Genomic DNA, 14,689 nt, shown 5'->3' with positions numbered 1-14,689 from the left:
GACTGATTGCAATCAAGTCCTACAGCAGTATGCTAAGCTTTTCCTTGACTCCTGGTCAGACAAACTGGTGTGCCCAAGATTTGGGTCCTTGTGACAGTTCACCTGTCAAGCACAAAATCTATCGACATTCTGATCAAGTCAAGGAAAGCATCATAGCTGAAGTCAGCAAGATGCTAGTGTTAGGGGGTTATTGAATCCTCAGAGCCCCTGGGCCAGCCCAGTGGTTCTAGTCCCCAAACCTCATCCACAGGGTGGAAAGAGGAATGAGGTTCCGTGTGGACTATAGAGGGCTCATCTGTCACAAAGACAAATGGTCACCGTATGCCAAGAGCAGATGAGTTGATAGAAATGTGGCTGCCCCCAATTAGTCTAAGTACCTTTGACTTCACTGCAGGGACCTGGCAGAGTGGCATGGCACCAGGAGCAAAAGAAAAGACCGCATTCTCCTCCGCTGATGTGCATTATCAGTTTACTGTCATGCCCTTTGGTTTAAAGAATGCCCCGGCCACCTTCCAAAGGTTGGTGAATTAAGACCTTGCTGGATTGGAGTCCTTTAGTGCAGTTTATCTGAATGTTATTGCTGTCTTTAATTCCACCTGGCAGTATCACCTGATCCACCGTGGGAAGGTTTGAAATGCCCATCAAACTGCCGGCCTAACTATCAAGGCATCCAAATGCCAGATAGGGTAGGGAACAGTTGTATACTTGGGCCACCTTGTTGGTGGGGGCCAGGTGCAACCCTTAGAGCCCAAGATCCTGGCCATACTGAACTGGGCATCTCCAACAACCCAGACCCAAGTCAGGGTATTACTTGGCTTGACTGGGTACTATAGGAGGTTTGTGAAGGGATGTGGGTCCATTGTGACTCCCCTCACAACTTACCTCCAATAAGATGCCCAAAAATGTAAACTGGACCGTTGGCTGTCCAAAGGCTTTTGACACCCTGTGAGGGGCAATGTGCTCAGCACCAATTCTCAAAGCCTCTGACTATGCCAAGTAGTTCATTGTGCAGACTGATGCCTCTGAGCTAGGGATAGGAGCGGTCCTGTTCCAGACCAGTGATGAAGGACAAGGCCGACCTGTTGCTTTTATAAGCAGGAGGCTACTCCCCAGAGAGCAGCATTGGAGTGCCATTGAGAGGGAGGCCTTTGCTGTGGTTTAGCCCCTGAAAAAGCTGAGACCAAACTGGTTTGGTACTCACTTCTTAGTTCAAACTGACCACAGACCTCTCAAATGACTAATGCAAATGAAAGCTGCAAATCCCAAACTTTTGAGGTGGTCCATCTCCCTACAGGGTACGGACTTTACAGTGGAACACTGACCTGGGACTGGCAATGCAGATGGACTTTCCAGGTTCTTCCACTGAGACAATGAAGACTCTCTAGGGAAAGGTTAATCTCATCCTCTTTAGTTTGGTTGGGGGGGGTGAGTTGTGTAATAAAGTGCCCTCTTTTTGCATGGTTGCCCCCCCCCCTTTTAGCTGAACTGCTGATGTGCTTTGACTGCGTGTGCCTTGGGTTCTTGCAAACAGGTACCCAGAGCCTATTTTCTTTCCCTCAACTACATTGAAAAGAAAACCCAAGTGCCACTATTTGGCCCGAGGTCAGTCCCTTGTAAACGGTACCACAGGTACTAAGGGCACTATGGCCGGGGAAGGCCTGTAGGGCTGCAGCACTTATTGTGCCAACCTTGGAGGCAGTGTACCTTTACATGTCCACACACTGCCATTGCAGGCTGCGTTTTGGTGCAGAGCGAGGTGAAGAGTCGACATGGCACCCATCCCTGTGTGTCATCCCTACAACCCTCTTCCCTGGCATAGGTTAGCCACACCTCTAGCTGGGTGCACTTTACCAGTGGTGAGGGTACCGGTGCATTAGCCCTGTACCCCTACAGTGCATATGTCAATTTTCAGACATTGTAAGTGCAGTAATACTATTAAGAGTATATGGTATTGGGAGTTTGTCATTACAAACTCCATAGTACCTTATTGGATTTACTGAAAACTGGGAAGTTTGGTATCGAATGTCTCAGCACATTAATCCCACACTGGCATCAGAGGGCATCTTAGAGATGCCCCATGAAAAACGACCTAACACTAGTGTCCAGGCCGAGTGGCTGCTCTCCAGCTGCCACCACCAGACATGTTTCTGGACCCCTGGGTCGAGAGCCTGCTGCTCTTGGGTGTCTGAAACAATGCACATCCTGGAACAAGTTGCCAAGCCTCCTCTCCCAGGATGGGCAGGGTCCACGAAGGGAAAGCTTTAAAGGCTTGCAGTCTGTGTGCGCTTCCCCAAGCCCTTTCCTGCTTCCAGCAACTGGCCCTCACCGGTTCTGACCCCCACTTTGGGCAGGAGAATCAGCAGGAAAACCAGGTGAGGAAGGGAGGTGTGCCCACCTTTGCCAACCCCACCCCTCAGGTGTGGTGGCGAGGTGAAGCACAACTGTCACCATCTTGCAGATGTGAGGACCCAGCCAACCAGTGAGGCATGTGCCCCCCTCCCCCTGAAGGGTGGTATAATAGGGGGGTACCCAGCCCAAGGAAGGGACCTATTGGTCCTGACCTTTACCTACCTGTAACACCCCTAAATCTAGTCTTTAGGGGCACCCCTCAGACCAGAACTGACCAAGAAGAAAAATAAGACCGAAGAGCTGTGCTGAATTTAAAAGGAGGACGCCCACTGACTTGGCCCCAGCCCTATCGGCCTGTCCCCACCTCGAACCTGCAGAAGCAAAATCCCAGTGTTTTCTGCAGCCAGCAACCTCAACACTGAGGACCTGCCCTACCTTCCACAGAACAGACTGTCTCCCGTGAACACTGGATTTGTTCACCCACAGACTCTGGCTCAAGCCAAATTTGCGTGTCTGCACCCGACGTCCACGGTCCGTTCAAGTGGCCCAAAATCCATGACGTCTCCCTGGCGGTCCTCACCTGAGATCTGGTGATCTGACCTGCCTCGACCCTCTCCACAACATCTGCAGTCTTTTCCTAGAGGATCCATCGACCGCAAACTATGCTGGTAAGAAAACCCGACACCTAAAGACACCCCTGCACCTAAAGTCCCATGGTCTTGGGTGACCCAACCGACTGTATCCCAGCATCCCCAGGTATCCCAACTTAACTCTCCAATCGGTTGTCGCCTACAAAAGATCTTCGTCCCTGAGCCTACAGTCTTTGTTGAAACCAGAGAATCCCCATTTGAATCAACAGGGCGCACAACACTAAAACTGCACCCAGCCGCCCCTGTTCCGCTGTGGGTGTACTTTGGGTGCTAACTCAATCCCTCTTTTCCTTGAGCCTAACACCAGGAGCATTGGTCCCACAACCCTGTGGCCTGCTCGTAAACAGTCACCAACTGGTAAGTCCCCTATCTGCCATTGTAAAACATTGGGCCTCTGCACCCAGCTGCCCTAGTGCAGCTGAGGGTGCTTTAAGAGTGCATCCTCGACCCTGGGGGAACCCTTGTTCTAACCCCCATAACTCAACCCCAAAGACCAACCAATAACTTAATGTTCAAGGCATATGAGCTGCAGATCACACACTATGCATAGATTGCCATCTGGTGTTTGCACTTTGTTATTGTACTGGAATAAGTCTTTGGAAGTCACTAGATAGGTGACCCCTCCTCTGGACAATAGTGCGCATAGGCATTGACTTATCTTCAGATTGTATCTTTCCGCCATCGGGCTCGGATGGGTTTATCGCGCTCCAGTTCGGTTTTACCATTCTACCTTTTGAGGCGCAATCCATCACACATTCTTCGGTATCGTTTTCGATCGCATTTCCCATTCGACACGCATCTCTGCTAACTTGAACTCTTCGATTCTGGTCGTCGACGCAGGCCTTCGGGCCTAGCCCTGCCGTTAGACCTTTTGTCTCATGGAAAGAACTCCTTTCAAAAAGTGTCCTCAATGTGGATCCAAGTTTCCACACGCTGATCTTCACGAGGTGTGTAACCTGCCTTTCGCCTGAGCACAAGGCCAAAGACTGTCCCGCTTGTCCCTCTTTGTGCTCCAAGAAAACAATACAGGATTGTCTGGCTCAAAGAAGCATGGCTCGATCATCGATACCGGACGATATCTTCCAAGGAGGCATCAAGGTGCAGGAGCAGATCGAAGAGGGCAACATTAGCGCCTCCGAAGCAGACTACTCCAATGTCAGACATCACTCCAGGGCAGTGGGTCGTAAGTACTAACGTCGACCTCCCCCCACCACCCATTCATAAAAAGGCTTCGGTAACACCTTCACCTTTGGGCCTTGGTGCACACCGTGACACAACTTCCCACGCCCCGCCTTTGGGCTCAGCAAAGAAGTAAACACCTAAGCCTTCAGGCCACTCTGGATCAAGCCAGCCTACTTTCAGTACCAAAACCCCATCCCCGGCACCAAAAACAAAAGACCAACCCAAAGAAACAACTTCTTTGTCCGCACGTAAGCCTGGTTCCACATTGGCGCATCCGGCACCGAAATCCACTGACACTGGATTTTCGGATCCCAAAAAATCATCGGAAACAACTGCTTCCGAAGACCCCAACGGAACCCAGGAAAACTCCTGATTCGAAACCTAAGGAGCATAAAACAACTCAAACTTGTACCACACAGTCTGACCCAAAAAATCCGAAACCAAACACACTCCAGAGGAGCTTTTGCGGCCTGATCCAACCCAGAAAACTCTCGAAATAGACCCAAAGACAGGTCAACTTATACTTTTTCCTTCCAGGAAAAGGAACATAGACAAACCTGCAACAGCTCCACGCCCTTTAAAGAAGACACTGCCACCTCTCCTTTGATTCCTTCTACACCACATCTCTCCTATCCCATCTTTAGTACCCTCACAATCTCTTCCACCTCCGGATGAGGACCCCTCTGGGGAGGAAGGGGATGATGACCCTTTAGGGGAACAGAGTCAGCCTAATATCCCAAATGACCCATGGGACTATTATGGCACACCAGATGTTCCTGATTCACCACAAGATATCTACCCCTCTAGACCATCTCCAGAGGACACTATAGGATTCACTCAGCTCATCCACAGAGCTGCAGAATACCACGGTGTGACTTCGCACACAGACCCTATAGAAGATGTCCTCATGGATACTTTTGCACCATTTCAAAGGTCCACTTCCATTCTCCCAATGTTAAAAGGGGTAAACATGCTCCTGAAGTCTTTAAGGATCCTATAAGGGCTAGAGTCATTAACCCCTGAATGGAAAAGAAATAAGTCTGACCCAGTTTACATTAAAGGGCAGCTTCCCTTAGATTCTTTGGTAGTTTCCAATGCCAGGAAAAGGGCTAACTCCAAACCTCAGGCGATGCTCCACCTCCTGATAAGGAGGCCAAATTGTTGGACGCATCTGGTAAAAACAGCGTCCCAAGCAGCTAACATATGGAGAATTGCCAACACACAGGCTTTGCTGGCTAGGTACGATAGGGCACACTATGACTAACTAGAGACCCTATTACACCTTCCAGATCCATATAAAACAAGGTCCAATGATCTCATCCAGGAGGGCAAACTTTTAACTAATACCTCCATTCGATGTGCTCTGGATGCTGCAGACACAGCCTCCTGAGCTAGTAATACCAGTGTCCTTTTGTGCAGACATGCATGGCTACGTATTTCGGGGTTCAAACTACCATAATAAAGCAACCGTTTGACCAGGAACATTTATTTGGGCCTAGTGTAGATTCATCTTTGGAGAAGATGCTGATACTGCCAAATCAATGGGAGCTTTGCAATCGCAAACTCCCAGAAGTTTCTTTTGTCGCTCCTCTTATAGGGTTGCCTCTAGAGGTTTTACCACTGATAACTCCTCCACCTCCTATAAGTCCCACCCAGACCTCATTTACTAGAGGTTATTACAGAGGAGGCTACAGGGGCAATAACAAAGGTAGAGGCAAAACGGTCAATACTCTCACTGCCTCCACCTCCAAAAAATGACTTCCCTCCACCTCCCCCAGACCATTATACTCCGGTCGGAGGAAGATTGCCACAGTTCCTACCTGTCTGGAACACCATTACCACGGGCAGGTGGGTGAGGCAAATAACCCAATACGGTTATTGCTTATAGCTCACTTCAACTCCCCCCCCCCCCCCCAAACATACCACCCAAACAGCGTCCAATGTCAACAGAGCATTTAACACTTCTAAAACAAGAGGTGCTTTCCCTCCTACAAAAATATGCAATAGAACCAGTTCCCCTGCATCATCAAAACACAGGGGTTTCCTCCCTGTATTTTCTCCTTCCAAAGGATGGAGCCTTGAGGCCCATCTTGGACCTCAGACCATTAAACCTCTTCATACAATCAGACCATTTTCATATGATCACTCTTCAACAGGTCCTTCCTCTACTCAAACAAGGCTATTTCCTTGCCACCTTAGATCTCAAGGACACCTACTTTCCCATTCACCCTGCTCACAGGAAATATCTTCGATTTGTAGTGGACGGTCAGCATTATCGGTTAAAGGTTCTCCCATTCGGAGTCACCTCAGCACCCAGAGTCTTCACAAAATGTCTGGCAGTGGTAGCAGCCCACTTAAGAAGACAACAAATTCACGTCTTCCCATACTTGGACGACTGGCTCATAAAAGCCAAGTTGCATACCCAGTGTATAAATCACACACCCGCCACAATGCAACTACTTCACGACTTGGGGTTTACGATAAACCTCACAAAGTCATATCTCCAACCGTCCCACATCCAACAATATCTAGGTGCCACAATAAACACCTCAACAGGCCTTGCATATCCCAGTCCAGACAGGATAGCAAGCATGCAAGCCCTTATAACAAAATTCCAGCCGCAACACTCTTCCAGCCCGAGTGTTTATGCAACTAATGGGGATGATGGCCTCTTGTATATTCATAGTACCTCATGCAAGACTCCAGAAGTGCCCCTTACAGGAATGCTTAGCACGTCAGTGGAACCAAGCTCAAGGTCAGCTAACAGATCTGGTGTTGGTGGACGGCCTCACACATCGCTCTCTGCAGTGGTGGAACACCCAAAACCTTTCCAAAGGGCGACTGTTCCTAGAACCGGTTCCACAGATTGTGCTAACAGCAGACTCATCGCTCACCGGCTGGGAAGCTCATCTACTACGTCCCACCATACAGGGCACATGGACGGATGTATGACGTTACAACGCACACTTTTACAACGCATGCACTTACAACGCATTTTTTACAACGCATAATCCATTACAACGCATGACATTACAACGCATGACACTACAACGCATTTTTAAAAAATACCTTTACAACGCATTTCCATTACAACGCATACTACCTTTACAACGCATACCATTACAACGCATAATATTAAATTACATTTAAGGTAAGTATTAGATAGTATAGGGGTAAAAGTTACTTTTCTAACTCCAGGGGTTGCAACAGTAGGGTAAGTGTTGGATAGTATAGGGGTAAAAATTACTATTCTAACTCCAGGGGGTGCAACAGTGGGGTAAGTGTTGGATAGTATAGGGGTAAAAATTACTATTCTAACTCCAGGGGGTGCAACAGTAGGGTAAGTGTTGGATAGTATAGGGGTAAAAATTACTATTCTAACTCCAGGGGGTGCAACAGTAGGGTAAGTGTTGGATAGTATAGGGGTAAAAATTACTATTCTAACTCCAGGGGGTGCAACAGTAGGGTAAGTGTTGGATAGTATAGGGGTAAAAATTACTATTCTAACTCCAGGGGGTGCAACAGTAGGGTAAGTGTTGGATAGTATAGGGGTAAAAATTACTATTCTAACTCCAGGGGGTGCAACAGTAGGGTAAGTGTTGGATAGTATAGGGGTAAAAATTACTATTCTAACTCCAGGGGGTGCAACAGTAGGGTAAGTGTTGGATAGTATAGGGGTAAAAATTACTATTCTAACTCCAGGGGGTGCAACAGTAGGGTAAGTGTTGGATAGTATAGGGGTAAAAATTACTATTCTAACTCCAGGGGGTGCAACAGTAGGGTAAGTGTTGGATAGTATAGGGGTAAAAATTACTATTCTAACTCCAGGGGGTGCAACAGTAGGGTAAGTGTTGGATAGTGTAGTGTAATATTATGCGTTGTAATGGTATGCGTTGTAATGGTAGTATGCGTTGTAATGGAATGCGTTGTAAAGGTAGTTTTTAAAAATGCGTTGTAGTGTCATGCGTTGTAATGTCATGCGTTGTAATGGATTATGCGTTGTAAAAAATGCGTTGTAAAGGTAGTGCGTTGTAAAAGTTGCGTTGTAAAGGTTGTTCCCCCACATGGACACCTCCGCAAAAGCTACTCCACATAAACCATTTGAAATTACTAGCAATCTTTCTGTCATTAAAATCATTCCAGAAACAGATAGCAGGCAAAGCTGTCTTAGTCCGTCCAGACTATGACTGCAATGTATTATTTCCAAAAACGGTGGGGGCGCACTCTCTGCAGCTCTCAACTAGCACAGAGCATATGGAGGTGGGCTATTCCTCAAAACATATTCCTTTTAGCCCAACATCTTCCAGGAATTCAGAATCCAATGGCAGATCTGTTAAGTCGTCAACCGTAACAGATTCACGAGTGGGAACTTTGTCCAAGTTCTTCAACCGTTTTTCCAAATATGGTGGGCGTCCAGAGATAGATCTCTTCGCCACACATTACATCACAAAATGCCCAAGCTTCGCTGCCAGATATCCATACTCATTGTCCAAAGGCAATGCGATATGGATGAATTAGTCAGGCAGATTTGCGTACGCTTTTCCGCCTCTCCCACTCATTCCATTAGTGGTGCGCAAGCTGCAACAGTCACTTACACTGATCCTAGTTGCTCCAACATGGGCCAGACAACCATGGTACACAACATTGCTGGAACTACCAGTCCCGCACCAAAAACTACACCTCTCCCTACAGCTCTTAAAACAGAACCATGGCGAGATCAGACATCCAGATCCAGCACAGCTCAACCTAGCGTTCTGGCTCCTAAAGTCCTAGAATTTGGTTACCTCAATCTTCCACCTGATTGTATGAACGTTACCAGAGAGGCTAGGCGCTCCACCACTAGAGCCTGCTATGGAAAAGATTTGTGTTGTACTGTACCAATAACACTATCAATCCTCTAGATGCATCCATTCAACACATCATATGTTACCTGCTGCATCTTCAAAGAAGTAATCTAGCATACACATGAATTAGATTACATCTCGCTGCCATAGCAGCTTACCTACAAAATAGTAACTATTTGTCATAGTTCAAGGTACCTGCCATTAAAGCATTTATGGAAGGCCTCAAAAGAATAATTCCTCCCAGGGTGCCACCCTCTCCAGTGTGGAATCTAAACATCGTCCTCACTAGATTAATGGGTCCTCCATTCAAACCTCTACATAAATGTAAACTACAGTTTCTTACATGGAAAGTCGCTTTCCTTGTGGTCATGACATCTTAATCAGTGAGTTACATGCACTAACTATTCAAGAACCATTTTTACAACTCCATTATAACAAAGTGGTTCGCAGGACAAATCCCAAATTCCTTCCTAAAGTTATTTCTCCCTTCCATCTCAACTAATCTGTGGAGTCGCCAGTTTTCTTCTCGCAACCACAAACCGTAGTAGAAAGAGCTCTTCATACACTAGACGTGAAATGAGCACTCCTTTACTATATTGACAGAACAAAAGCTTTACTCAAAACAGAACAACTTTTTGTATCCTTCTCACCACCACATAAAGGCAATCCCATATCAAACTCTGGGATCGCAAGGTGGATTGTCAAATGTATACAAATTTGCTATCACAAAGCAAGACGTGCACTATCTATTTCCCCTAAAGCCCACTCTACCCACAAAATAGGGGCTTCCGTGGCATTTTTAGGCAACATTCCCTTAGATATCTGCAAAGCCGCTACATGGTCTACACTGCACACATTCACAAAACACTATTGTGTAGATATGCAGGCAAAACAAGAAGCTAGTGTGAGCCAGGCTGTACTCAAAACACTATTTCAAACTGCTGCAACAGATACTGGTGGTCGCTGCTGAGGAGGAGTACTGCTATGCATAGTGTGTGATCTGCAGAACGGAAAATGCTACTTATCAGTATGCATCTGTTCTTGGCATGTAGAGCTGCAGTCACACAGGCCCATCCACCTCCCCGGCTACCTTCATCTGTTCCAGTATTATCTTAATTAGATACAACATACATGGACATCTTTGTTTCTCACAAAACTCCATTTCCCTTCTTGGCGAAAAAACAATCTGAAGATGGAGTCGATGCCCATGCGCACTATTGTCCAGAGGAGGAGTCTTCTATCTTGTGACTTCCAAAGACTTATTCCAATACAACAAAGTGCAAACATCCGGGCCAAACACCAGATGGCGATCTATGCATAGTGTGTGAATCTGCAGCTCTACATGCCAAGAACAGATGCATACTGGTAAGTAGCATTTTCCTTCTCTCCATAGGAATACATCGAACCATTTTCAAGGGAAAACAGTTGAGTTGATTTGTATGAAAACCTGAAACTACAACTGTACAAAACTGATTTTACTTACCATTTCTTTAGGAAATGTCCCAGTGTGTGATCTAGGCATATCACATGGAGTAGAAAAAGTAACTTAAAGTAAACAAAAGTAATTTCGACATTTTGATTTACCTGTATTCCAACCAATTGCATTTGAACTTGCATTCAATTTTAATACTACTGCATAAGTTTTTGCAAAGCATTTATTTAACTTCCCTGTGCCAGGCTTGGCTTGGTTCTAGAAATAAAAATATACAAACAAAATTGGTCTGAGTTCAGTCTTTGAGTGTGTGACATTTGCTGATTGAGTGTGTACAACAAATGCTTAACACTACCCTCTGATAAAGCCTTACAGCTCGCCCACGCTACCTTTGGGGTTCGACTTGACTCTGCACACTACCTCATTTTGGTATAGTATAAGGGTGGTGCAATAAGTGCTGCAGCCCTTAGAGGCCTTCCCTGGCCACAGCTCCCTTGGTACCTATGATACCATTTACAAGGGAGTGACCTGTGGCCAAAAACTGCCAATTGGGTTTTGTCTTAATGCAGTTTTAGGGAAAGAACATGAGCCCTGGGTACCTGTTTGAGTGTGCCCTGGCTTCCTGCCAAAGTACGTCACCAGTTTGGCAAAAGGCGGGGGCATCCATGCACAAAGAGCGCACTTTCTTACACCATTCTCTCAAAAGGTACAATCGAGGAAGTTCCACCTCTGCACAGGAGTCAGGGTTTGGAGACCAGTACTGAATCTCAGGAGCCTCAACTACCTGAAAAAACCAACGTTCCGGGTGGTAACTTTAGCCGAGATACTGCGTCGCCTCAACAAAGGAGTTTGACCTCACTCGATCAAGAAGACGCATACTTCCACGTGCCTATCCATCAAAAACACCGAATATTCCACAGGTTTTTGGTAGCTGGTACCCTCTACCAATTCATGGTTCTTCCTTTCAGGGTCAAGTCTGCACCCAGAATATTTACAAAGTGCCTCACACCGGTGGCCGCGGCCCTACGTTCTCAAGGTCACTAAGTATACCTCTAATTGGACGATTGGCTTCTGAAAGCACTAATAGCAGATCAAGCGGCCAGAACCACAGATACTTCTCTCTAGCTTTTCAACAGTCTAGGACCTACAGTGAACATCGAAGTCCTCATTTCTTCGCGGTCAAATGGCACCATTTCTGGGAGCCAGGTTGGACACGATCCAAAGCAAGGCCTTCCTGTCAGACGAATGACAGGCACATCTACAGCAGCTTGCTATGACAATCTCAAGAAGAAAGCTCATTTCAGTGAGTGGGTACAAGTCTCTCCTAGGCATGTGTTCCTCAGAAATCGACCTAGTACCTTTAGCCAGGCTCAAAATGAGACCTCTGCAAGAAGAGCTTCAAGAACAGTGGCTACAAACGTTGGGATCCTTAGACACCTTTCTTATAATCCTGACAGTGAAAGCGTCAAGACGATGGTGGCATCAGTCAACACCTTTCCAAGGGTCTCACTTTCTTACAAGAAATACCAGACTAGTTACTGACAACGGTTGCCTCCTTGGAAGGCTGGGGAGGTCATTTGCAGAATCTCCGAATTCAGAGTACATGGTCCACTTCTCAAAAGCGATGTCCGATCAACAGCCTGGTGCTGAAAGCTATATTCTTCTCCTTACAGGCCTTTCTAGCAAGAATAGCAGGAGCCTCTGTACTGGTCCGTACGGACAATACGACCAGTATGTTCTACATAAACCGTGAGGATCCAAATCTCTCACACTTTCTCTGGAAGTGCAAGAACTATGGAGTTGGGTAACACATCATGGGATTTCTCAAGGCTGAGTACGTTCTAGGCCTTCACAAGGTGCTAGCAGATGCTCTCAATAGATCTACCGACAATTGGCACAAATAAGAACTCCACCAATTCCAGGTGGATGGTGTTTTCACACTATGGGGAAAACCCAACCCTGGATCGGTTTGCAACAGACATCCACGCTAAATGCTGGTCTTATGCCAGCAGGCCCCTCCTGGGGTCTCAGGGCAGTGCCCTTTCGATGTGATGGTCGGGGATATATGGCTATGCCTCCCCCTCCCCCATTGATTCCTAGAGTGCTGACCAAAATGAAGCTGGAGAGATGTCTCCTAATTCTCATTGCGCCCAAGTGGCCCAGACAACATTGGTTCCCGGAACTTCCAACTTTCAGAAGACAGACCCATATGTCTGCAGATATCCCCTTAACTTCTGACCAGGGACAACAGACCTGTGCCATCCGGAGTCTCTACACTTGCATGCCTGGCGCCTGCATTCATGGAATTTAGGAGAATGAATATTCGGCAGGAATGTAGACATCCTTTCGAAATCTAGAGCAGGAAGTACCAATAAAACGTACAAGATAAAATGGAGAAGATTCTCCATTTGGTGCCAGCGATATGGTCTGCATCCATTTCAAGTATCCCCACAACAGATTTGACCATATCTCCTTTCCTTGGCCAAATCAGATTTAGCTTTCGCTTCAGCTAAGGTGTATCTGGCTTCCATCTCATTCTAGAAGAGCACCACTTCTTTGTGCCTCAAGCCTGATCAAACATTTTATGAAGGGACTGTTCCGTACTTTTCCTTCAGTGCGAGCAGCTCTGCCTGAATGGAACCTCAACGTGGTCCTTGCACAACTTATGAGACCATTCAAACCCATTCATAAAGATGAACTGAAATTCCTAACATGGAAAGTCGCTCTTTTGCTAGCCCTTACCTCAGCTAGAAGGCTAAGCGAAATCCAAGCGTTCACCATTAGGAAACCCTTTTCAATATTTAAAGCACACTGATTTTAAAGACTAATCCTACATTTATTCCTAAAGTGCCATCACAATTCTACCTCAATGAGCCAATAATACTCCGGTGCTTCTTTCCGCAACCATCAATGCCTGCTGAACAAACACTACATACGTTGAGGTCAAACGTTGCTTGAAATTCTGCCTTCAGAGAACGAAGGACATTCTGCAACTGATCAATGGTTAGTTGCCTTTGGCCAAGGCAGAGAAGGGACTGCAATAACAAAGGCCACTATCGCAATATAGATATCGGCTGCAATACAGTTCTGTCATATGAAAGCTAACAAGCCTTTGGAAAGGACGACAAAGGCTCACTTCACCAGAGCACTTGCTAAGTCAGCTGCCCTCTTCGCAGGAGTGACTGTGGAAAAAATCTGTTGTGCTGCAACCTGCAGGACCACTCTTGCCTTTGAGTCTGCACAAGATGCAGATGCAGCAGTGGGCCAGGCAGTGCTTCACCATTTTTTCCATTAAGGTAAGCTTCTTCTAATTTTTATGAGTCTTTTGTTCTCTTGGTGATTTCATATGCTTACATGTTGTTCCTCAAGTGACACATTACTAAGACCTGTTATGCTGTCTTTTTTCCCTTGCCTCATTCTAAAGCTGTGTATATGGAATTGGGAGTATATACACATTAACTTGAGTTTCATTAATATATAAAAAAGAAAACGCAGTTAGCACAGGTATAACCTTTCAGGTGCCTCTGGTATTACTCCAAGCTTTTAGAGTTCACCGTTTAATTTTTCTTTTTTTTTTTTTAAAGTTACCCATCCTCCTTAACAGACAAGATGTTATTGGAGGTGACTGCTTGCTACTCTGATACAGGCATGTGAATCTATGAAAGATACCCCAATACTGGATAAGAAAATGAGTTACTTACTGTAACTACGGTTGTCCAGTGATGGTATCTTTCATAGATTCACATGCAGCCACCCTCCTCCCCGTACAGGCTGTTTCCTGTTTGTTCAATAAGATACTCACTTCTCACTTGTGCTGGGAAAATCTGAGGAGAAACCTTCTCTGCTGGGAAGGTTCGAGAGTGCCAGCAGTTGATTGCCTGCATTCAACATTTGGTACTTTAAAAAAAAAAATAGGCTATGTAAAACATGGCTCAAGGCCATCATAGCCTATGGCATTATTTAAATACAGCTTGAGTATGTTACAGTGGGACTCCCATCTTGACGAAGGGGAATGATTCAGGAAAGGTAATTTATGAGCGATACCAACACTGGATAACCGTAGTTACAGGTAAGTAACTAATTTTTTTCCTTCAAGAACTTTGAGTACACATGGGGGCCATTGGTAGAGCACTTATCTCAGGAACTCCCTTTGTTTGCTTGTCCACCTTTTCCAATTTTAACTTGCAGGGAAAACTAAGACCTAGAGACAAAGCTACCTCCTAAGAGGAGCG

The 14,689-nt window shown here is 46.1% G+C and overlaps 1 long non-coding RNA gene across 3 annotated transcripts in view; it reads left to right on the top strand.

The window, feature by feature from the left end:
• Positions 1-14,689, top strand: part of LOC146789769 (uncharacterized) — a 310,950-nt gene that overhangs the window by 167,241 nt on the left and 129,020 nt on the right. The gene's annotated exons all lie outside the window — the stretch shown is intronic.

This window comes from Triturus cristatus, chromosome 10 (genome assembly GCF_964204655.1).
Source record: "Triturus cristatus chromosome 10, aTriCri1.1, whole genome shotgun sequence".
Taxonomy (NCBI): Eukaryota; Metazoa; Chordata; class Amphibia; order Caudata; family Salamandridae; genus Triturus; species Triturus cristatus.
The sequence above is the reverse complement of the archived record's forward strand: the minus strand, read 5'-3'. Positions and strand labels throughout refer to the sequence as shown.